This window comes from Eschrichtius robustus, chromosome 8, assembly GCF_028021215.1.
Source record: "Eschrichtius robustus isolate mEscRob2 chromosome 8, mEscRob2.pri, whole genome shotgun sequence".
Lineage (NCBI taxonomy): Eukaryota > Metazoa > Chordata > Mammalia > Artiodactyla > Eschrichtiidae > Eschrichtius > Eschrichtius robustus.
Genome location: NC_090831.1, coordinates 83,078,947 through 83,104,222, shown reverse-complemented (window position 1 = coordinate 83,104,222; position 25,276 = coordinate 83,078,947). Strand labels below are relative to the sequence as shown.

At 42.6% G+C, this 25,276-nt stretch overlaps 1 protein-coding gene across 1 annotated transcript in view; it reads right to left on the bottom strand.

Moving 5' to 3' along the window:
* Window positions 1-25,276, bottom strand: part of WIPF3 (WAS/WASL interacting protein family member 3) — a gene marked incomplete at its 5' end in the record, with an annotated part of 59,679 nt that overhangs the window by 26,067 nt on the left and 8,336 nt on the right. The window lies entirely within an intron of this gene.

Here is a 25,276-nt window from a genome sequence, read left to right as displayed (position 1 = left end):
CACTTCCACTATAGCTTGTGCTGACACGGTAGGGTCTCCATGGGCTATCGGAATCAGGGAGCACCAGAAAGAACATACACTGGTTGGTGGCAAATAAGGGAAGGGTGGGGTCGCACTGGAAGACACAGCAGGAGGATCCTCCGCAGTTAGCAGTATTATACCACGTGACCTGAGAGCTGATGAAACATTTCTCGAAGTAAGAAGTACTTTTTAGTACATGGGGAATACCATGTCTTTGGTTTTCATCTTAAACATTTCCACTTCGGTGGTGTTTTCTGACCCCCAACATAAATAAGGCCACCCAGGTTTCTCTCTTATGGCACTATATTCTTTTTTCCTCTGTTAAGTTTTATCACAGTGTATATATTTATATTTATCTTTCCTTGTGGAAAATTTCCAGTTGTGGGTATGAGTTGAAGGTTCACCACTCCCACAGGCAGGAAAGAGATCTTGTTCGTTTTGTTCACCAGTACATCTCCAGAGAGTAAAACTTGGCCCCAGATAGTCTCAAAAACTATTTATTGGATGAATGAATGAGTGAATGAATGAATGAGTGTGAATGAACTAGACCCAGGACACACTGGCCTTGCCCTCAAGGGCATATGCATCTACCAGGGAGACAGGACACCCGTGCAAGGAGTTAAGCCACCATACAATGCAGTATATGACTTAGCACCCATGTGAGTCTCACAGAGAGGAAGACCCCAAGAGTTCAGGCTGCAAGGAAGACAGGAGACCTTACTGAGATGGTCCTTGAAGGACAGATAGGACTTACAAGCTCTTGCTATTATAGCCATTTTCTCCATACGGCCATTTGTCAGAAAAGGACAAACCAGGTTTGCCAACTAGACAGTCAGAGACTCTCCAGTGTCACAGACTGGAAATGAAGGCAATTGTGGTTTTAGGTAAAAGGTGCTGGGTCCACATTTTCACCGGCCGACTCTACTGCACTGGTGATGCATCTTACACAGGTTTTGTAGGGCATAAGCTTCAAAGTCAGTTTCTTGTTGCCTGGAAACATGCTTTTTGACCCCTTGAGAGGGGCTCACGGATGATGGTCAATAACAGAGCTATAAGCCAGGGGCCCCAACCCTAACGATATATGTTTTTTAGGAATGTATGTATGAATGCACATGTACAGCAGGGTATTTTCCACACAATATGATTTTTTAAATCTCTCTCTATAAACAGTTAGCCAGTAAGTCATTTTAAACTGCAAAATTTTAAGATTTTTAAAGTCTCCTCTCATATTTACAAATAATTAGTAATAAGAATAAAGGGCCAACAGAAATATCATGACCCTAGCCAAGAGACTATGAAAATTTTTGTAAAAATGTGGCATTATAATCTCAGGCATGTATTATGGTCAGGGATTAGGGGGTGAAAGTGCTTTGTAATTGTCTTCCTAGTTACAAGAAAAACAACACAATGAATTGCATTCTTCTGTTTAAAGAAGCAACTGGAACCCTATTTCTAACAACCCCTGAGTAGGGGTGGCGGTGTTCGTCTCATCTACTTTAGATTTTTAAATTTATTACCAAAAATGCACCCCCCACTCCCTGACCTTGTCCATCCCAAGCTTTTTAGGTGAGGCCTATGAAGAACATTGTGTATCCTTGGAATAATGATTTTAATTTGAGTTCCTACTTAGCACAAGCCTCAATACATTCCTGACAATTCCACATGACAGACTTGTTGATAAATATCTTCCAAATCAGCAGGAAGATATGGCAAGTCCCATCATGTTTATGTTTTGCAGTTCAACTCGCTGGACTAACTTTAACATTCCTTCTTTGACTTCTCTGCTTTTTTTCCTGTGCCACTGTCTGCCCTGATGATTTTCCACCAGAGGGCTCTCCCTCACCTGATATTAGTATGGTATCCTTCAGTCCTCTCCTGTGAGGTAGGAAAGAGCGAATAACTTCATGGCTAAGGGGACCACAGCTTAATTGGTTTTGTACAAAAGGACATCTAAGGACATATTCATTTGCACATCGAAGACCATATTTTACCGTGACAGTTGTTTCTACTCCATCTTCAATATTTATTAACAATTCATCCGTAATTTGCTTTCTTAAAAATCTACAAGCCTAAGAAGTCTTGTTACCGCGGTTACAGTATACAGAAACAGGAAAGAGAAGATTTTCAAATATTCACTGGGTCTTTTATTCTATGTAAATCCTGATTATTGGCAACTTCACTAAAAATATAATCGAGAGAGACAGTCACTCCTGAACACTTTTCCCATGGCAAATATATCCACCAAACACGCCTCCCCGTCCCCCTACGTACAAAACAAAAAACTAAAACATTTCAAAGTTTGCTCCTGTTCTTTCTTAACATTGTTATCGAGTGTGACAATTTGTTGAGTTCCACACAAAGCTTTTGTTGACTCAGTTCTTCTAAAACAAGCTTCCAGTGGAATAGCCTGGATCCTAAAAAGAGGCAAAATAGTAGAACAGTAATGCAAATTAGCCCATCGCCCTGCCAAATACAGGCTGAAAAACGGAAGTGAACCAGGAATATTAGAAACAGTACTAACTGGGACAAGGGTGAGGATGTCCTCCTGTCTTGATAAATTATAAAAGCTTTGGCATATCCATTTGTCGTTCCAACAAGCCAGTTGATCAGGTTTCGGTATAGTTTGGGGGAGGGGGATGGCAGTCCAGCCCAAATGGAATGAAATGCATGTCCTCCTGCTATTTGTGACCCTGCCACCCTATGCCATTACTACGTCTGTCTGATTGATCCTGGTTTCTGTGAGAAACCCTAATCAAAATCTAGGGGGTTGATCCAAATCTAGCAGGTTGTTTGTCTCAAAGATGATCTAAACCCAATCATTCCAGTACGATGCCAGCCTTGCAGTCTCCCAGAGGGGCTTTCTCCAATGTGGCTGTTAAACCTCAAGTTAGTACTCAGGTTTCCAGGTACACAACCTGCTCATTAACCCAGCCCTCAGCCTCCTCCTGCTTCCTCCAAACTTGGGGGCAGACAGGTATCAGTCGCCAGGGTACTTGCATTTCTTTACTAAATCTGAATCCCAAGGACAGCCAGAACTGGCACTACCTTCCTCCGGCTGCTACTGTCTTTATGTAGGAGAAGAGAGAGCCTGAGATCCAAAAGAGAGACAGGAAATATTTTCAGAGAAAATGAACTTTCCCCTGTCAGGCCTGACACAATGTTCCCTGCACCCCAAATATGCACAAGCCAGGCTGTTCCAGAATGAGGCATTTTGAGATCTAACAGTTTCATTTCTCATTTTCAGAAATCCAAATACCTTCTATCCTCCTTTTTTAAAGCCTGGCTTCTTAAACAACTGTCTACAGACCCAGGACTGTTACCTGGAGTACAGAGCTGCCTCACAGAGTGCCACTTGCTTATCAGGAGGTAAAGCAGAGTTAGGACCCTTTCGTTGGGGCTATAGACTATAGGGGAGTCTGGTCCTATTCTCTACACGCATGAGGAAGTCCATCCCTCAGAGTCATCTCACCCACTGGCATCGCTTTGGTTACCATATGCTGGCAGCTACTTCCTTTCCCAAGGACCTGGAGGCCATCTCAGACCCTTCCCTCTTCCTTGTTCTAAACAGCCACTCCATCACAAACTCCTGTTGATTTTTCCTGAGTGATTACTCTAGAATCTGGCTCCTTTTCTCCATCTCTGTGATGCTGACTTAATGCAGGCCACCAGCACTTCTGGATTCCCTCACCTGGTCTTCCTGCCTCCTGTCTCATCCCCTTCCACACAGCCATCAGAGTGATCAGTATAAGGGACATGTCACTTACCATGTCCCTCCCCTCCATAAAAATCTCTGCTGGTGCCCCACTGCCCTCAGGATCAAGTTCAAATCCCGTCATGTTGCACAAGGCCCTTAGTGACCAGCCCAGACCTTCCACTTCTTGAACCTTCCAGGTTGGAGCTCACCTCTGGACCTTAGCTTGAGCTAATCTCTCTGCTCTTTTCACACTTGTCTCTTGGCTATTTTCCAGGAGGCCTCCTGATCCTGGAAGGCCAGATAAAGAGCCCTTTTTTGTTCCTAGAACAACGTGCTTACCCTGAGTAGTGCCCCTGCCACCCGGATCAAGTGACTCTGCTCAAAACCTGCAATGGTTTTCCATTTCCCTTGGGATAAAAAAGTCAAAGTCCTCATTAATATCACCTGCTGGGCTTGACTGTATTTCTGTATTCTACCCAGAGTTTACCTATAAATGCCAACATTTTTCTACCCACACCAGTGTAATAAAGCATTTCCACTGTATAGCAATGCCTCCCTACCTACAACTGTACTTCCAATCCTGTGCTCATGGTTCTGCCTCTTCTGGGAATACTCCTGCTGCCTCAGCCCTGTTGTACCTGCCCAACCTTTTTCTTCTCCTTTAAGCTCTACATCAAAAACAGTTTTCTATACAAGATGTTTTTTTTTTAAACTTCTTCAACTAGCCTTTTCTTTATATGATCCACAGCCCCTCCAAAGCACATCATTTGTAATTCTCTATAGCACTACTCATATCTTGCCAAATATTATAGCTTTTACATATTGCTTTTCCTCTTATTTTTGAGTGGCAACTCTTAGCATGCAAAAAATAAGCCATTCCTCTATTAGTACCAGCATATCCAGCTTTAAAAAAAAACTGTGAGCAGTATTTTATTGAAGTGAAATCTATATAAACTTTAAGCCCCTAGATTTTTGACATCTGTCTGCTGCAACAAAACATGCAGGTATGGGAAGAGAAGCCACTGCCTTTGAGATTACGCCACAGGCCTGATTCTTCAAACTGTCTTCACACTTTTATCCTTTAGTCACTTTGTCCCAAGAAATGGGGATTCAGCACCATTCTCTCTTATTCGATAATGCCAACATTCCCAGGCTTTCAAGACTAAAATTAAAGTTATAAGAAAGGCTGCTTTAAAAACCTATGTTGGACCTGGAAAGAACAACCTTGTAAACTCAAAATAGAGCCTAGCATTGGTAGTCAAGGACCTGGCGCTAGGAACTGCTAAGAAATGATACATAGTTGGAACACTGTCTCAAAAACTGGTTGAGGTGTCATATCTTCTATTTATTTTAGACAAAAAGTACTATCAAAAAGAAATATGCTCCCATCCCAGCAGATTAATTTGCAAACTAGTGAGACAGCCCTACTGTCATTAGTTCCAGCTCATCACTCCCAGCATTACCATTTCTGTCAAAGGCTTTCTCCCATTCATCGAAGCTTGAAACCTGTGACTCCTTCCTCTCCTTCATTTGAAATAATCAACTTTCACTGAGATGTGGTTCTTTCTCTTTACTATGCACACACAGGTGACTTTGGAGTCTGGGTAAGGTAAGCTGCAACATGCAAAGGGTGACAGCAACAGCAATAACACAAAGAAATGGGAAGGCAGTTGTGTGTGCCCGGCACTGTTCCAAGCACTTTATGTGTATTAATTCATTTAAAGGGCACTTGGACAATCTCATGATGTAGGTACTAGTTATGAGTATCATCTCCAGTTTACAGATGAGGCACAGAGGGGAAGCAGGCTATCTACCACTAGTAAGTGGAGAGCTGAGAGGTGAGCCCAGGCAAGTCAGGCTCTCTTAACCACCATGCTAACCCCTTAGTAATGACATCATCCAGGAAAATAGTGATGGTTGAACACCCAGGAAATACATGGCAAGCCTGCAGCTCGGTAGGGGGAGTGGCCCGACTGCCTTCGGGCCCAGGACCATGGCAGATGTTGCTTCACATGGAGTGTGACAGCCAGAGTAGGAAGGAAGGGGCAGGGAAGGGCATCAGAAGAAAAAGAAGGGCAGAGAGAGAGAGAAAGAGAGAGAGAGAGGCTGGGGCCCAAGGAGCTAAGTGCTAGGCCTTTGCCAGGGCCAGAAAGGACAGCCAAGGCTGAATGATGGACTCTGAGAACAGTCTGATGGGTGTGGAGAAAAGGGAACCCTCTTGCACTGTTGGTGGGAATGTAAATTGATACAGCCACTATGGAGAACAGTATGGACGTTCCTTAAAAAACTAAAAATAGAACTACCATACGACCCAGCAATCCCACTACTGGGCATATACCCTGAGAAAACCATAATTCAAAAAGAGTCATGTACCAAAATGTTCATTGCAGCTCTATTTACAATAGCCAGGACATGGAAGCAACCTAAGTGTCTATCATCAGATGAATGGATAAAGAAGATGTGGCACATATATACAATGGAATATTACTCAGCCATAAAAAGAAATGAAATGGAGGTATTTGTAGTGAGGTGGATGGAGTTAGAGTCTGTCATACAGAGTGAAGTAAGTCAGAAAGAGAAAAACAAATACAGTATGCTAACACATATATATGGAATCTAAGGGAAAATAAAGGTCATGAAGAACCTAGTGGCAAGACGGGAATAAAGACACAGACCTACTAGAGAATGGACTTGAGGATGGGGGAGGGGGAGGGGTAAGATGTGACAGGGTGAGAGAGTGGCATAGACATATATACACTACCAAATGTAAAATAGATAGCTAGTGGGAAGCAGCCACATAGCACAGGGAGATCAGCTCGGTGCTTTGTGACCACCTAGAGGGGTGGGATAGGGAGGGTGGGAGGGAGGGAGATGCAAGAGGGAAGAGATATGGGAACATATGTATATGTATAACTGATTCACTTTGTTATAAAGCAGAAACTAACACACCATTGTAAAGCAATTATACTCCAATAAAGATGTTTAAAAAAAAGAAAAAAAAAAAACAAACGTGAGCCAGCAGCTGTCTTGGCAGGGGAGAGGGCTGAGAGTACTTAAAATGGAAACTGCTTAGAGTAACCCTACGCTGTGAGGCTGATGCCTTCAACTGTAAATAGCCTGTATCTGAAACTCCCTCTTCAGGTAACACAGAAGCTTGCGTGGGCCAACCCTGTTGGTCCACCTAGGTCCGCTACTCTCCTTTCACACTTCCTTGCTGGCTGCAGGGAAAAATGCAGGGTTTTCAGCATATGGCCTCCCTTTGTTGACTCTGAAATAAAGATTATGAGCACTGCTCAAATATGAAAGGAGACAAAGGTAACAAAAATAATCAAAAGATGGGAAATTCCAAAATTTCTAGAAAGCTCAAGATGTTTCCAAAGTATTTCACCTATTATAGATGATAATGTAAATGTATCTAGACTTTCTTTTCTCACCGTCACTTTACTGGGTCCTTTGGATGGAGAATCCAACAGAAGCCTCTGGGTCTGGACTTGGATTGGACCCTAGAGAAACAATGACTTACAGCTTAGCTCAAGGACAGCACTGAAAGGGTCTCGCTGCTGGATCCGATGATATTCTCATCCATTACAGAACCTGCTTTCAAACCCCTCTGGGTCAGGCCCCTAGGTCAACAGACCTAGTCTGCTCGGCATATGTGCTCTATAATTCTGTCATCACCCTTGTACCTCACTCCAGTTCTGGGCCCCATTGATGAAGAGTGGCAGGCCCTTCCTTCTCTATTTAGCACCCAAGGAGTCCTTCTTTGGCCTGCAGGTGATCCTCTACACCCCGCCTGATGTCTCTGTGGTCCATGCTCCTGACATCATTTGTTCTTCCCTGGCCACTTCTTTTGGTGCTGTTGGGCTGCCAAAAGTCTATTTGCTGGCTAGCTGTTAAGAAGGCAGTATGATATAGTGGAAAGAGCTGGGCTCAAGGGTCAGTTCTACAATGTACTATTCTGATCTGGCTGAGTTACCACTTACGGAAGCATCTGGGTCCAGTTTGTCATGGGCCAAGCAGTCTTGATAGAGTGAGTCACCCATGGAGGGGCCCATCAGCCTTCTATCGGTGGGAGACAGACGTTTCTGCAGTTAAAAATGAGGGTTCTAGAGTTCCCTCATCTTGGATGGGATCCTGGATCCACCATTTATTAGTGGCATAACTTAGGCAAGTTACCGTACCTCTACAGGCCTCAACTTCTAGAGACAAAACAAGAAATACTTAATTATGGTTACATAACAGAAGGCAAATGTTATTATCCTTAACTATGAAGAAGTTGCTAGAATCAAGTAATATATAAAAAGAATAATAAACTACAACTACGTGGGGTTTAGTCTGAGAAAGCAAGGCTGGTTCAATATAGAAAAATCAATCAATAAAGTCCACCATATTAACAGTCTAAAGAAGAAAAATCACATGATCACATACATTGAAGCAGAAAAAACATCTGAAAAAATTCAACATCCATGCATGACAAAAACTCTCATCAAAGTAGGAATGAAAGGGAACTTTATCAACTAGATAAAAGGCATCAACAAAAAAACTATAGCTAACATTGTAGTTAATGATGAAATATTTTCCCTCTAAGATCAGGACCAAGCAAGGATACTCCCTCTCATCACTCTTATTCAGCATCATAAATGGAAGTCCTAGTGAGTACAATAAGGTAAAGCAAAGAAATAAATGGCATACAGATTGGAAAGGAAGAAATAAAATTGTCCCTATTCATAGGCAACATGATTTTCTATGTAGAAAATTTCAATACACAAAAAGTGAAAGTCAGTTTAGCAAGGTTATTGGATACAAAGTCAACACACAAAAATTAATCATATTTTTATATACTACTCATAAACAACTGGAAACTGGCATTTAAAAAAAAAAACCCATGATACCTTAAAATAGGTCCAAGTGCAAATGAAATACTTACGCATAAATCAAACAAAATACGCATAGGATATGGATTCTAAATACCACTAAAATGCTGATGAAATAAAGAAGACCTAAATAAATGAAGAGATATACTGTGTTCATGAATTGGAAGACTCCGCATAGTAAAGACCCAGAGACTTATAGATATTTATAGACACATAGATTTATAGTTCAATTCTCCAATGCCAATTAAAATCTCAATAAGATTTTAAAATAGATACAGACATGCTGATTCTAAAATTTATATAGAAAGGGAAAGGAACTAAACAGTTAAAGCAATTTTGCCAAAGTGAAAGTTGGAGGACTCACCATTATAGGATTTTTAGACTTACTACAGGCACTGTAGTCAAGGTGGCATGGTACTGGCAAAGGAGTAGATCCATAGATCAATGGAACAGCATAGAGAATTCAGAAATAGATCCACACAATGGTGGTCAACTGATTTTTGACAAAGGTGCAAAGGCAATTTAATAGAGAAAGGCTAGTCTTTTCAACAAATGATGTTGGAACAATTGGACATCTATACGCAAAGAAATGAAACTAAACCTAAGCCTCATACCTTATACTTAAATTAGTTCAAAATGGATCATAGATCTAAATGTAAAATGTCAAACAATAACATTTTTAGAAGAAAACAGAGAAAACTTTGTGACCTGGAGTTTGGCAAAGAGTTCTTAGGCAAGACACCAAAAGCACAACCTATAAAAGAAAAAATTACTAAATTGGACTCTATCAAAAATTTTAAACTTTTGTTTTGGGAAAGACACTACTAAGAGAATGAAAATACAAGCTATGTATTGAGAGAAAATATTTTCAAATTGAAGATGCAACAAAGGATTTGCATCCAAATGTATAAAGAACTCCCAAAATTCAACAGTAAGAAAAAAAAACCCTAGTTTAAAAACTTAGGTGTTTTACCAAAGAGTATATATAGAAAACAAATAAAAACATAAAAAGATGTTCAATATCGTTAGCCATTGGGGGAATTTAAACCATGATGAGATACCACCTCCCACCTATTAGAATGGCTAAATAGAGCAAAACAAAACAAAAACCTGACAGTACTATGTGCTGGTGAGAATGAAGAACAACGGGAACTCTCATACATTGTTGATAAGATTGTGGAATGGTACAGCCACTCTAGCAAACAGTTTGGCAGTTTCATATGAAGTTAAACATACACTTAACATATGACCCAGTAATCTCATTCCCGGGTATTTACCCTAGATAAACAAAGACATATGTTCATACAAAAACTTGTACCTGAAGGTTTATATCAGCTTTATTCACAATCTCCAAGAGCAGAAAACAACCCACATGTCCTTCAGTGAGTGAATGGATTAAACGTATAAAATCCTACCCAGCAATGGAATAAAAATAAGAAAATAAAAAGGAAGAACCCTTGGGCTTCCCTGGTGGCGCAGTGGTTAAGAGTCTGCCTTCCAGTGCGGGGGACATGGGTTCGAGCCCTGGTCCGGGAAGATCCCACATGCTGCCTGGCGGCTGGGCCCGTGCGCCACAACTACTGAGCCTGTGCTCTAGAGCCCATGAGCCACAACTACTGAGCCTACGTGCCACAACTACTGAAGCCCACGCACCTAGAGCCCTGCTCTGCAACAAGAGAAGCCACTGCAATGAGAAGCCAGCGCACCGCAACAAAGAGGAGCCCCCGCTCGCCGCAACTAGAGAAAGCCCGCTCGCAGCAACGAAGACCCAATGCAGCCAAAAATAAATAAATAAATTAAAAAGAAAAAAGAAAAAAAAAGGAAGAACACTTGATATACACAACATGGATGACTCTCAAGTGAAGAAGTTAGGCTCATATAATTGCATACCATATGCTTATATGCTTATATTTCAAAGAAAAGGCAAAACTATAGTGACAGAGAACAGATCAGTGTCTGCCAGGGGTAAAGGATGAGGAGGGTGTGACTACAAAGGGGTAGCACTGGGGAGTTTTTGGGTGATGGAACCACACTGTATCCTGATTGTGGTGGTGGTTACACAAATCTCTACGTGTGTTATACGTAATTCACAGGGATGGTACCGTTCCCTGAAAAAGTCAATCTTACTATATGCTAATTTAAAAAATAAAAACAAAATAAAAAATACAGCTAAGAAAATTTGGGAAGTGGAAGATAGAAAAGAGATGGAGCAAATGGTATGGGCACCAATGACTGCATTTCACAAAACAGAGGGCCCAAACATAATGTCAAATGCTGACCCAAAACAACAGGAGTTCAAAGTGTATTCTTTAAAGTTACACAGTGTGATGGTAAATTTTGTGTGTCAGCTTACTGGGCTAATGGATTCCCAGATAGCTGGTAAAACATTATTAGAACTACCATATGACCCAGCAATTCCACTCCTGGGTATATATCTGAAAAAAAACAAAAACATTAATTCAAAAAGGTACATGCACCCCAACGTTCATAGCAGCATTATTTATAATTGCCAAGATATGGAAGCAATCTAAGTGTCCATCAACAGATGAATGGATAAAGAAGATGTGAGATATATATACATGTATACACACACACACACACACACACACACACACACACAATGGAATACTACTCAGCCATAAAAAAGAATGAAATTTTACCATTTGCAGCAACATGGATGGACCTGCAGTGCATTATGCTAAGTGAAATAAGTCAGACAAAGATAAATACTGTATAATATCACTTGTATGTGGAATCTAAAAAATACAACAAACTAGTGAATATAATGTAAAAGAAGCGGACTCCCAGATATACAGAACAAATTAGTGGTTACCAGTGGGGAGGGAGGGGAGGGGCAGGATAGGGGCAGGAGAGTGGGAGGTACAAATTATTGGGTGTAAGACAGGCTCAAGGATGTACTGTACAACATGAGAAATACAGCCAATATTCTGTAATAACTATAAATGGAAAGTAACTGTTAAAAATTGTATTAAAATCTTTTTTTAAATTTACAATTTTGAAAAAAATTATGTGGAAATGTAAAGAGTCAAATACACCTCCCCCAAAATGAAAAAACAGTAAACAATCAATATCTAACATAAATAAATAAATAAATAACAGAGAAAGTAGTATAAAATACTATGTAATGTGTCAAAAGAAACAAACAAAAGAAAGAAGGCAGGATTAAGACTATATGGTTCTTTCACCTTTCTCTCTGCCTTTTTCCCTATGTATTTTTTAAACCTCTTGTGTAAAGTTATATTTTTGTTATTAGGAAACTATTTGTTACATCTAGATATATATGGACAAAACATCAAATATAAGTAAATACTGGAAATTAGGTACTTGTATGCCATAATTTGCAAGAAAAGTATAACTCCTTAGTTCTAGCATTGCCAGACTGAGACTGTTGCTCTCATGCATTCTACAGCAAAATTCATTGAACGTCTCCTATGGGCAGGGACAGAGCAGGCGGAAGCCAGACACTTGGACATATTACTTGCTGGGTAAGGTTCAGGAATGTGCCAGCAGAGCAGAAACACCTGGAATCTACTCAGTCTACCTTTGGGCCTTGCTGGCACTTATGCAACATACATAGGTCACCTCAAAATGAGTTGAGTTTGCAGCCCCAGGCTTATGTTTCCAACTGACTGCTGAACATCTCCATGTAAGTGTCCCACTAGCACCTTAAACTCAACACATCCAAAACAAACTCACTATCTCCCCCATATCATCCCCCAAATCACACACATACGCACACACACACATACACATGCACACACACCTGTGCACCTGTTACTCCTCTTGTGATATGGATCTCAGCAATATCCTTCATGTTAACCACCTCGAAACCAAGAACTCTCTGTATCACACTCTTGACGCTCTATGATTTGTCAAATTTGTCTACTAGCAACTTTAATTCCAAAGTGTGTCTCAAATTCCTATCACCCTTTCTCGTTCCACCTCCACTTTTTGTGTCCATGTTTCACTTCTCCCCACACCACTTAAACCACAGCTCCCTTAGTAGCAATGGGAGTACGTCAGCAGCCTTCAGGTGTGCAGGTGAGGGTAGGAAGTCTGAGAGTCATGGATTTAAATGCTCTCACAATATGCCTCTCACTTTCAAAAATCTCCACTCTCTGGTTAACCTTTCATGTTCTTCCTGCAATTTTCTTCTTTAGATCTAGATGAGACATCCACAGAATTAGGATAAAACTCACTTGGCATGGTGTTTAAGGTCTTCTAGAATCTGACCGCAGTCCATGTTTCCACCTTCCACCCCACACATTTTATATCCCACCCACCTGGCCCAGTTCCCCATCCCCTGTATTGGTCATGCGCTTGGTATCTTAAGGTCAAGATTCATGCATTCTCTCTGGATGATATGCCCCTTTCCTCCAACTCTGCCAGTTAAAATCACATGCATCTTCCAAGGCCTAGCTATAAAGCCTCTTCCGGAGAAGCCTAAATTAATCCGAGTCAGAATTAATTCTTTGCATTTCAACTCATCCACTTATCGTATAATCGCCATACATTTTAGAAGTTTAACCCAGATATGCAGATATCAGCTGAGGTTTCCTGAGCCCTTAAGAGCAGAGCCATTCTTGATGCCCTTGGGAATCCCAATCCCTCCCAAAGATTTCTGCAATTTAAAGGGCTTTCATGCGTCATGGGCATGCTTGCTTCCAGATTCCCGGCAGCAACCTCACATCGAGCGCTGGGCATCCCTGGCCCTCACATGGCCGCTCCTCATCCCAATACAGGAGGATTCATTTGGCCCAGCATCCCTAGTCACCCACCTCAAACCAGTGTTCTGGCTCCCCTCTCTCGCTCCCTTCTTAACTATCTTTTCCCTCTGCTCAACCTCTTAGGAACAAAGCAAATTCTTCCCCTTGCTTCGTGTGGTGCCGTTTAGTCATTCTTGTTATTGCTTCATTCCTGCCCTCAAGTTCCATGCCCCGCCCCACCTCTTCATAGTTTATAAAGACATGTTCCCAAAGACAGGTCCCTCCTTAAGAAGAATTCTGGTGCCAGTTGCTGAGATCATATGTTTCACATCTTGATGTGCACCTGTCCTCCCCAAGTAAGTTCCTTGAGGCAGAAATTATGTCTTAACCTTTCCAGTGCTCAGCACAACACCTTATATATAATAAACACTGCCCAAAATTCACTAAAATAAAATTAGTTATTTAATGTGAAAATACACTGTGAGTTTAAAATAAAACAAGTATTTTTGTCATGAGAATCACAGGAGGGCCTGCCAGGGCACCGAAGTGTGACTCATACAACATACTCTTATTAATGACACTCCTTGTATATTTTTAATAAAATGGGGCCACCTCAAACCCTCCCTTAAAAATACAGTAGCATCTGTTTCACTGAATGCCAGCAACTCTAGAGGAGAGCAGAAATAGATAGAAGGTCACGACAGCTGCAATGAATCAAGATGAAATGTAGGCTTTCATTGTTCTTAATAATCATCGAAACATCTTTATGACAGTTATGACAGGGAAAGAATTTTGCTTAAATGGAACAGACCTATCATCTGAGGAAGTGAATTATAACAGAATAAATGGGGTTTATTTTTAGTTCACTTCACTCAACTGAGTTTTTGTTTTACATCTCCTAAAATTAGGCCTGCTGATTGAGGCTATATGCAGTCGGAGTGGTGCAACCATTGCTTCTGCAAACTGAGATATCTCCCCGTCTACTGTCCTTCCTTTGCACTGATGGATTGCTTGGCATCTCAGTGAAGTCAACCCCTCACCCCAAGGAAGGGGCTCCAGTCCTGCTTGGGGAAAGGCCATTTAAAGACCACCAGGCTACTGGCACCAGTGATGGCAGCCATTCTTCTTCCAGGCTGAAGTCTGTTCAGATGATGAAGCATCCAGAAGTCACAAGACTCTTTAAGGAACAGAATATCAATGAAGTCAACAAAAACTAACTGCCTTTGATGTGCCAGCTACTACTCTGATCTCTAAGACATTTAATTCCATCTTAAGAACCAATAATACTTGGTATTATTGGCAGAAAATATGACTACATTACATGAATGTAAGACAGTAAAAAACTAACACGTAAACTACGTTTTTAAAATTCTACTAATCTTTGGTACTTATTCTGTTCATTTTGAGTAACAACACTATCAAAGGGATGGTTTTCAAGATAAAGAACATTGGACGAAACACAGAATTTAAATCTTGATGAAAAATCAGCTGTTGATAGTTGGGGAGGCTGGGTGTCTGGGGGGCAGGAGGGACGAGGGAATTCTCTGTATTTTCTGAGAACCTAAGACTGCTTAAAAATAGTCTATTAAATTACTCAGCCATAAAAATAAACGAAACTGAGTTATTTGTAGTGAGGTGGATGGACCTGGAGTCTGTCATACAGAGTGAAGTAAGTCAGAAAGAGAAAAACAAATACCGTATGCTGACACATATACATGGAATCTAAAAAAAAAAAAAAGGTTCTGAAGAACCTAGGGGCAAGATAGGAATAAAGACGCAGATGCAGAGAATGGACTTGAGGACACGGGGACGGGGAAGGGTAAGCTGGGACGAAGTGAGAGAGTGGCATGGACATATATACACTACCAAATGTAAAACAGATAGCTAGCTAGTGGGAAGCAGCCGCATGGCACAGGGAGATCAGCTTGGTGCTTTGTGTCCACCTACAGGGGTGGGGTAGGGAGGGTGGGAGGGAGACGCAAGAGGGAGGGGATACGGGGATATATGTATACATATAGCTGATTCACTTTGTTATACAGCAGAAACTAACACACCATTGTAAAGCAATTATACTCCAATAAAGATGTTAAAAAAAAAAGTCTATTAAAAAAAAAATCAAGTCACATACATACACACACAGATACATTCCAGTGCTTATATGGGAATATTTTAAAGAAAATCGTAATATTAAAGCACTCTAGTCATCAAAGTCATGGTCTAGAGGGGGGTCAAGGAATAGTGGATGCCTCAGATGACACCAATGGCAACAGCTGGTCCCCAGGAGTTGGAGATCTGGAAGGTGTGTTTTACCACTGAATTAGCAGATGCCTGTACAGAACTTTTTGATTTGTTTTGTTAACCAATGAATTAAATACCTGATAAACCAGGAAAAAATATCTGTAGAAGCCAAGTACTGTGGAAAGGGTTTAGGAAATGTTTGCGGAAGCAGAATTTTAAAAGATGGCTGTGTCAACTCTTTGTGGAGCGAGATGGAGCATAATGAAATAGAAATCAAGAAGAATAAATTCATTTATTTATATTTTTCTCAAATAATTGAGAAAAATGGTGTCACGATTATTTTTGAAAAGGAAACAACTTGGTTTAGCTTCTGAAATGCTAGGTTATGAGGAAGTAAAGTTTAATTGCACTACGTCATGGAGCCAGGACAAGAGTGGGGTGGGAGAGGCTCCCAGGGTGCAAAACTGAGGGGGTTATGGAAGTGCCTGGAGTGAGTGCCTGGGTGCTACCTGCACTGTTTTCCACTTTGGTGAGGAAGGCAGCTATTTTAACACGATCCTTTAATGATCATGGTCTGTTATCACTCAGTTCTGGTTAACCTACACTCTTTTGTCCTTGCTGCAATGGATACACATTACTTTGTATTCCTATCTTTTCATGTGTTTTATCTGAAGGTAGACACCAACAGGCTCCACTGATTTGGGAATCTCACAGCCTAGCACAATGATTTGAAAAAAATACCCCAGACATTAGAGTAATATGCCTACTGACTGGTGGATTTTAAGATTTACTAATGAAACGTAACTGAAGTAAAAAAAAAAAAAAAAAAGTATTTCTCAAACTTCTTATACTGCCCACGAGGTTCTTACATGATATGAATCCCACCCCATCTACCTTCTGTCCAAGGGTGTGATCCCATTTTCTATTAAGAGCCAGCAGGGCTTACCCTGGTTCTACCCATCCACTCCAGCCATAACTAAGCCCCATTATTCCAGCAAGAATCAATAACAACAAGGTCCCAAGAAGGGATTTAACAAATGCTGTGCGGCCTGCAAGCAGAGCGATTTGCTTTTTGATGGCTGAAAGACCAACCTATAATGGATGCTAAAACCATCTAAGGTGGCAAGGATTAGACACAGTTCTCCCTATAAGCTTCTAGAAATAGAATTTATCTCTTCATTGATTCTGAAATGCATTACTTGTGCAGCACACTCAGCAGTTTATGTCATTAGGAGCAAAGGCCTTTAAACAAGGTCTTAGAGACAGAAGGCCCCTGCTAATCAGAGATTCTGCATTTTCTAAATAGTAGACAAAATAAGACAAAACAGAACAAGTAAGAACGGAACAGAAAAAAAAAGTGGAAAACCTTGGGGGAAAGGATGTGCACACACAGCAGGGAGTGAAGATGCAAGATGCAGATTCTGTCTGGGGAGGACTGACTCTGGAACTAGATTTGCCCCAAGTGACCTTTCCTCCCAGGGTGGTGGAGCAACAGAGAGGACAGAGGAGGGGTGTCACTGATCCAAGGGAGCTGGTGAGCAGTTTCTGCCCCTGCCTACTAATAGAGGCCTTGTGTATTTGTTTGCTAGGGCTGCCATAAGAAAGAACCACAGCCTGGGTGGCTTAAACAACAGAAATTTATTTTCTCACAGTCCTGGAGGCTAGAAGTCCAAGATCCGGGGGTCGGTAGGGTTGGTTTCTTCTGAGGCTTCTCTCCTTGGCTTGCAGATGAGCATCTCCTCCCTGTGTCTTCACAAGGTCTTCCCCATGTGTGTGTCTGTGTCCTAATCTCTTCTTATAAAGACATCGGTCATACTGGATTAAGGCCTACCCTAATCACCTTATTTAACCTTAGTTTCCTCTTTAAAGACGTATCAGTCACATATGAGTTTGGAGGGGGACACAATTCAGCCCATAACATGTTGGGTCCATGACATGGTGTCAAGGCTGTATAACCATCATCCACTTCCCACTACTGGGTGCCTCTGACATTTACCAAAAAGAACTTGGTAACTGTAAATAAGCAACACGGCTTAGTTGCTTGTTCTGCTTCAGGGTCCTCTTAATGCCTCAGTGGGTCTGAGTTCCTTGTTTGTAAAACAGGACACCCAATTTGTCCCTGACTCATTATAACAGTGTGTCAAGGTCAAACAGATGTTAAAATTAGCCCACTTGTTGTCACATAGCATTATCCATAATGAAACATTAATACTGATAATTACTGGCAGACGTTAATACTGCACATCGGAATGCCACACTCCATATTTTAGCTTCCAATTTCATCTCACTGAGGATTAAAGAACTGAGCCACAGCTGAAAATTCTTTTGAGGGCCTTAGAATAGTGTTCTATAAATACAGAGAAAATTCTGGGAGGAGCACATCTCTGGTGCAACTTTTAAAATTCTTTTTATGTTGATGTCACCACCAGCAGGTGGCCTGGCTGTGTAACATGAGCTTTGCTGTCACCATCGAGCGCCAGGGAGGGTGCGCTCTCATTCACTGAATGTGAATTTCCAGAGCGGCGCCCAAGGCCAGGCACCACACTCTGCACTGCTCATTCCATGAAGGGCAAGGCTGGCGCGATCTCTGTCCTTAGGGAGTTTATCAACAGGCAGTGAAGACAGATGATAAACAAATCATCTGAAGTGTAATGATGTTTAAACTTGGCGAGATGCTTCCCAGACATGAATATGGCAATGAAATGTGAGCTCTTGTTTTGCAATGACTTCATATGAATTCTAAAGCCAGGGAAATGTGAGTAAAAAGGAAAAAGAGCATCCATATGCACAATAACACCACCAACAACTAACACATCCACGGTTCTTATTCCCTGCTAAGCACTTGGCGTGTATTATTAATTCATTTAGTCTTCACATCAACACGGTGAAGTAGATAGTATTTTAACAGAGAAGAAAACCAAGGCACAGAAAGTTTAAGTAATTTGCCCACACAATTTCCAAAAAAGACACACAGGAAGTCTGGCTCAGAAGTCTTAACCACTATGCTGTGTTGCCTCTAAAAGAAGGGCCACACCAGTCATGCAAAGGCTGCTGTAGAAATCAATATGTGAGAAGCACTATCAGAGAAGGCCATTCGGGGCTGCCCCAGCCATCTCTGCCGTAACCGCAGCCTCAGAGGCAATGCGGTACAAGGGACAGAATGCAGGTCAAAGAGTCCAAGGACCACCAGCTGGGCGACTCTGAGCAAAGATTTAACCTCTCTGTGCCTCAGATTCTTCCTCTGTGAATTGGAGGTAAGTACGACAAGCAGATGCTGCCGGTGCCCTGCGCATATCCGCTCAGCCTATCCCAGAGGCTGACTTCACAGTTCCCACACGTGCTAACTGCTTGTTGGTCTCTGCCAGAGGAGTTCCCCAGATGGGAATGCTCGCGCCTGCAGGACTGCTGGAAGTATTGAAAGGAACAAGAGCCCGTAGATAAACCTCCAGCCCCTCGCCCCTCAGTGGCTCAACTCCAGGCAGGCTCTCGGGTGCCCACCTGCAGGAAGCAGCCTGGTTTCCCGCATATTCTTCATGGCTTTCTTCCCTCCACTCTCTTGCTTCCTCACTCCCTTGCCAGAGCCTCTGGGAATCACCTCCCAAATAAACTACTTTAGGCCCACTTGTCTCCAGTCTACTTTGAGGGAAATCCCAAATTAGACAATGATCTGATCCATCTAACTGAGGGTGTGGAAAGGTCAAATGCGACTCCAGGGGAAGGTGTTTGTTCAGTTGTCAAGCTGTTTTGAGTAATAATACACAGGCACAATTTTAATTACTGTGGAAAAGTGTCCATGCCAACAAGTGACTGAATGCACTCGCTCTTTTTTTCCAGGTTTGTCCTGCCAACCTGAAACTCAGCCATCATCACGGGTCTGTGGCAGAAACCCCAAATATGGGGTGGTGGGCAACTATATTTGGCAACAAAGAGAACCAGAGGTTTGGTGAAATGCATTGATTCCTGAAGTAAAGAAGGTAAGGGACCCATCACCTGGAAGGTGACAATACACAAAAAGTTACAGTGGGTCGGGGTGGAGGCTGAGGGTTAGTGCTCTGGACATCGAAGCAGAGAGTTAGGGAATTGGGTGCTTGGGCGATTCTTGCTGGTCTTGGTTTTCCTGGGGTCCAGGCCTTAGAGTAACACATTCCAGAATGATGTGTCCTAATACAGCTGCCATATGTCCATTCATTTCGCCTAAGAGCTAAACCAAGGGTGCGTGTGCTTTCGTGTGAGTTTAGAGTTTTCATCTGGAATCTCACTGGTTCCTTGTATTCTCCCTAGGAGGCTGGTGAGGTGTGGTCATGTCCCTTTTTCTCCCCCTACCTGACCTCCCTCCATTTTGCACCCGAGAATCCAGTCTTTAAAGAACATGTTTAAACCTTTCGAAGAGCTTTTCTCTTAAGGCATTACCTAGCAACAATTAAAATGAAACAAAGCAAAAGCAAAATGACATAAAATCCACACCGGCCCCACCTCTCTCCCCTATAGGACTGTCCCAACTGTGCGGCCTGAGAGGTGAAGGGCAGAGAAGTCCAAGGTTACACAGAGGGCAGGGGTGAGGCAGATGTGCAAGAAGCTCAGCTCCTGGGGCTCCTGCTTGGAGCCACCTAACCTGCAAGGGCACGTGGCTGGTCTTGCCCACAGACTGCACCCCTATGTGCCAAAGTGCAGCGGGAAGGAACACCGTTGAACTTCACAAAGTTTACTGAGCCTTCCAGGTCAATCATTTGACCACTGCTCTTATCCAAGCCAAACAGACCAAGTGTGCCCTGTTACTAGTGGCAAATCTATGTGCCTTGAACACAAAACTATATTATTCATGTTAACATAAGTCAGTGGAGGGAGGCCGTGGTCTTGAATGGCCCTGGTGAGGAGAAGCAGCCATGGCTTTTTCCAGATGAGGGGCAGGAATAGCTGTATCAATGAAATAATTTGGTCAAAAAAAGGAGGGTGCTGGCCTAAAGGGATGGGCCCAAGAAGGGAAAGAGGGGCTGCAGTGTGAGTTTGCATGTGCTGAGAAATTATTGGAATGGAAATGGGAAAACCATTGTGCCAAAGAGAAAATCTTGGACATCAGGAAATGACCATCCCATCTTGCTGTGGAGAGCTCTAGGGCAAAGGGAAATTGCCCATCTCTGTCTCTCCATCCCCTTTCTTAGTATCCTCGGGAGGCAGCCTTTCCTGGCACAGAAACTGAAGGCTCCTCGATCAAGTCCCACTAAGGTGGATGAAACTGACAAGGCAGGGCCTGGCATAGCTGGATATGACCAGGGGGGGTTTAGTGTACTCCTGGAGAGAACAGTGTGACACCCAGGGAGCCTGTGCTCTATCCCGGGGTGCAGGGGACGGGGGAGGGGCTGCCACGAACAGAGCTGCATACTGGGCTGATGTTTTCAAAGTATCATTTCAATTAATTACTTTATCACCCCACAGAGTATTATTACTTCCATGTCACAGGTGAGGAAACAGGTCTAAAAGGATTTGGCCAGGTTCCAGTACCCACTATGCTTGGATCCAGGTCCGTCTGACACAGAAGCCTGTGGCTCTCCCTCACCAGCTCAGGTGTCCTCCCACTGCTCAGGGGTGGCACAGGTGTGCCGACTGGGCACAGTCCTCTCTGCCCCCCTGGAATCACCATTATTATTGGTGGTGACTCTCCACTTTTCCCCATCTCCACTCTAGGTTTCCGCAGTGATTCTCAAGGTGGGGAAGGAGGGTGACATGCTCCCCTGGGTCCGTCCAAATCTCCGTGGTGGCCTTTGCAGAAGTGAGCAAAGATAGGCCATATTTCTAGTGAGCCTTTCTCCTTTAGCAACTGGCTTCCTTTTTTCAAAAAATCCTTTCTATTGGATCCAACAGTGTGCTTTCAGTGAGGATTTTTTAGCAATAGTTGTGAATTAATGGCAAAAAAGCACAACTCATTTACCAGCCCTCAGTTGTGTTTGCACAAGGGGCCCCTGAGCTACAGGACTGGGTAGTACTGGGCCCTTTTGCCCTGTGTGCTGAGTCTCCAGCCTTCAGGGGCGGCTGTACTCCCTTGCTGTCACAGATCTGAGCTTCAGCATTATTGTACATTTTTTTCTGCTAGTCAAACCAATAATATCTTCCAGAAAATCTGACAGTCTGCAATGCCAAAAGGGCTAAAAAAAAAATCTGTATTTCACAGTTGCGAGGTTTAAAAAAGTCCCTGGGTGCCTATGATCTGACCTCTTGAGAACAGCTGTTCACCTGCTCAGGAACCCACAAGAGTTTGTTTTGTTTTTGTTTTCTGTTTTAAGCCATAACACACTTTCCAAGCTATCTCCACGGCCAAAGGTTTTGCCTCAGAGTGGGTTTTAAAGGTCGTTTCCCCTCACCATCCTCAGCAATCCTTCAGCAAACAGCCACAAGAGGCATTTAGTTAGAGAGGAAAGAATGCTGAAGGTGAACATTTTTCCATATCTGGGTGACCTTGGTGTTGAGAAGAGTTGCCGGCTGGGAAAGTTTTGCTTCAATAATTCCCACCATGTCCTCTGTGCTTTGTCTGAGGAGAAAACACCAGCTAGTGGGAGGTGTCCTTGTACCCAGGCAGAGGACAGTACGTGCAACAGTTTCACAAACCATTGTTAGTTATCTGGTGTTCGCACTGGGTCTCAAGGTTTATTTAAATAAAAAGTAGCAAGGGAGATTGTGACCGCCAGCTTTACAGTTTCCGTGACACTCCGATTCAAAGTCACCTGTAGCAATTCTAAGTCTTAGGAGGAAAAAAAAAATTCCATAAATCCACTCAATGATTAGAGATGACACCTTTGCTGGTAGTGGCGCAAAAAACCTTAACATTAATCCCTAGAAAACCAGGAGCTAGATTATGTGGGGGAAGGAGGCAACATAGATAATTTTAAGCAGACATTCTATGCCTACATAGGGCTTACTTTTTTTAAAATTAAAAAGCATGTACTATTTGGTCTCAAACTCCATTTGAATTAGTGACAGCATGCTATATAATTCCCTCCTTGGTTCTGTTAAATCATCTTTATTTTGCATATTTTGAGGTTGTTGATGTCCATTAACATTTTTATTATGTAACATTAACATAGACAAAAGTTGAGTAGTATAATCAGTCCTCAGGTACCATCATCCAGCTTCAACAATTATCAACTCACAGCCAATCTTGTTCTCTTTACCCTGACCTGCTTTTCCCCTCCAAATCCCTGCTTATTAAAAAACAGATATGCAACATTGTATGATATCAAAGAAAAGAGCTCTTAAAAATGTAGCAATATTATTAAATAAAATTAACTATAATTTCTTCATATCAACCAATATCCCATCAGTGTTCAAATTCCCCTGGTCTAACAGTAGAGTTTTAAATGAAAGTTTGGACCAGGTAGAGAAAGACCAAGACACAGCATTTGAATCTCAGCATCCCCGAGCTTCCCCAAAGCCCAAAGAACATCTTTCTTTGCTTTAGATAGGGGCTCAGAGCCAGGTGATCTAGAATTCTTGCACAAGCATCACCATTAAATGGTTCTGATGAACCTAGGGGCAGGACAGGAATAAAGACGCAGATGTAGAGAATGGACTTGAGGACATGGGGAGGGCGAAGTGAGAGAGTAGCATGGACATATATACACTACCAAATGTAAAATAAATAGCTAGTGGGAAGCAGCTGCATAGCACAGGGAGATCAGCTAGGTGCTTTGTGACCACCTAGAGGGGTGGGATAGGGAGGGTGGGAGGGAGACGCAAGAGGGAGGGGATATGGGGATATATGTACACACATAGCTGATTCGCTTTGTTATACAGCAGAAACTAACACAACACTGTAAAGCAATTATACTCCAATAAAGATGTTAAAAAAAAAAAAAAAAACTTCCAGGGAAATGTGTACCCCTTCCCTAGGCAGGCTCTTGGCCTGATACTGTCAAAGCTGCTTGTAAAATGACAAACCAAACAGCAGCTGAGAAAACAGAGCCTCCTCTAAATGTTTAAGATATTTGAATCAGGCTGCCATTTCACTGGAGTGGATCCTAAAGGACACCTCTGGATCTCCATGTACTCCTCCGTCACAGCTGCGATCCCACTGCTGAGGGCTCATTACTCCCATCTGTGGTTGACTCCACGTACCTCCCACTGGTACCCCATGGACTCAGGCCACTCAACTCAGGGCGAGCCAGTGAGAGAAGAAAAGGCAAACCACCCAGCTGTTCAGATCATGCTATAGGAGCAGGTACCCTGGACTTGGAAGCCCTGAAGCCTAGAAGTGATAACTTCTGCCCTCCTATTTGGGGACTATTTTCAGACTGCTGGCCTGACTCCCCACTTTGAAAAACTCAGGCTCCCAGCCTTGATCTTGACTTCTGGTGTCTGACCTCCTGTAGCACTGACTGCAGGAGTCTTTGCCCTCAACTTAGTCCCATATCTGGTTACTTGCCCGGTTGTTTCCTGGTCCCTGGGATAAGAGTAGCTGCCATTGACTAAGCAGACACTGGGCAAACAACTGCTTCTCTCGTTATCTTACTAGATTCTCACAACAACCCCGTGATCAGTGCATTCAACACATACACGGCGAATGCCTACTACATGCAGGCACTGCTCAGGTGTTGAGGATACACTGAGCAAAACAGACAAAAATCCCTCCCTTCCTGGAACTTCCACTCTAGGGCAGAGCCCTAGGAAGCGGTGGTTATTATTCCCATTTGCAGATGAGGAAACTGAGGCTCAGAGTTGCTGGGTAATTTGCTTGACACCATAGAGCTAATAAACGGCACAGCAGGGATTCAGTTTCCAGTCTGTTGGACTCTAAAGCCCACATGCCTTTGTTTTTGTTTTTGAACACACCACGCTGCATCATTACGTGATCCCTACTGAAACCGACAGCCTGGTACACTGAGTGCCGGACAGATGGTGACATAAGAACAGACATGCTTTTCACCTTTGTGTTTTAAATACTTTATGTGGTACAGGTGGAATCCTGCTTTCACCAGCTCGAAAACACATTCACACTCCTCCACTGTGAACAGACCTTATTCAGATGGGAATCTATTGTTATCATGTACAAGACAGGTACACTCTGTTGCTTTCCCTGGGTTTTTTTAAAATGTCTTTATGTAAAGCCAAGGTACAAAGTCTATTAGTCTATTCTCTTAGAAACAATAACAAATTGGAAAGGGGAGGATTGTACCAAAGGACATTTTATGGCTTTAGAAATAAAACCCAGGTGTTAACTTTTGCTATCCCTGAATGTGTTACTTCTGATCTAATATTCTTAGCAAAACGTGAATGTGTTAATGGTGTTCTGACAGGACACGACATAGAATGTGTCTGGCTTTCAGGGCTTAGACAGGTGGAAGATGTAAAGTAGTGGTTGGTTAGTTCACAGTGGGTTTGCTTTGTGAATTACAATATCTTCACTAAACTCACTAGTTCAGGAAATCATGCTAGGTACTGGGTGCCTACTATGTGCCTAGTACTGACCTTGGCACAGAATCCCTGTCTCGGAGTAACTCACTAATTGCTCACTGGCCCCAAGATCCTCTCATCCCTCGACTCGTCTGTTTAGGAGAGAACCCAAAGCATTAGCAAGACCTAGTCCCCGATGCTCAGAGAAGTAAGCTGAGGAAGATGAAAGGTGACTAATTCAGAGGACAGGAGGGCTCTCTAAAGCTAAGACTTCAAGGGTCCCATATGCAGGAAATACATAATGAAGAAGCAATGCAAGGGACAATATTCTGGTCTGGGAA